At 32.3% G+C, this 600-nt stretch overlaps 1 protein-coding gene across 1 annotated transcript in view; it reads left to right on the top strand.

Moving 5' to 3' along the window:
• The window catches only part of LOC104948393 (matrix metalloproteinase-15-like), a 162,556-nt gene that overhangs the window by 154,019 nt on the left and 7,937 nt on the right, over positions 1–600 (top strand). The gene's annotated exons all lie outside the window — the stretch shown is intronic.

The following is a 600-nucleotide window of genomic DNA, read 5'->3' as shown; positions in this document are numbered from 1 at the left end:
TGAAAATGAGCTGATCAGATTTTGGCCACTTTATGTCATAACGATGTTTTGCCCCCCCACCTTATCACCTGAATCTCCTCCTCGAGCACCATTGTGTTTTTTCGTACTCTTGGGAGATAATCCTACACTCTAAAAACAAATGCCTTGGCTCAACAAAGAAAATCAACGCAACAGTTTGCATCGATGTTTATTGAGTTATGACAACTTCTAATGAAATTGTCTTAAAGCAACAAAGTTATTTGAGTTAGGGGAGAAGGCTTTTCCTCTACAATCAGAGGTGTTTTTAATGATCACTTACTTAATCATTGGTAGCATAAACACAATTTTTAAGTTGATTACGCAAAAAATGTAGTTGTTCCTATTAGTTTTACCACGTTATTTTAAAGGAATTTTAAGTTGTATGTACTTAATTATCCTCATTCGGGATACAAGTTTTTAAGTTGATTACTCAAAAAATGAAGTTGTTCCTATTAGTTTTACCACGTTATTTTAAAGGAATTTTAAGTTGTATGTACTTAATTATCCTCATTCGGGATACAAGTTTTTAAGTTGATTACTCAAAAAAATGAAGTTGTTCCTATTAGTTTTACCACGTTATTT

The sequence above is a fragment of the Notothenia coriiceps genome, unplaced genomic scaffold (genome assembly GCF_000735185.1).
Source record: "Notothenia coriiceps isolate Sejong01 unplaced genomic scaffold, NC01 NC01_scaffold00014289, whole genome shotgun sequence".
Lineage (NCBI taxonomy): Eukaryota > Metazoa > Chordata > Actinopteri > Perciformes > Nototheniidae > Notothenia > Notothenia coriiceps.
The sequence above is the reverse complement of the archived record's forward strand: the minus strand, read 5'-3'. Positions and strand labels throughout refer to the sequence as shown.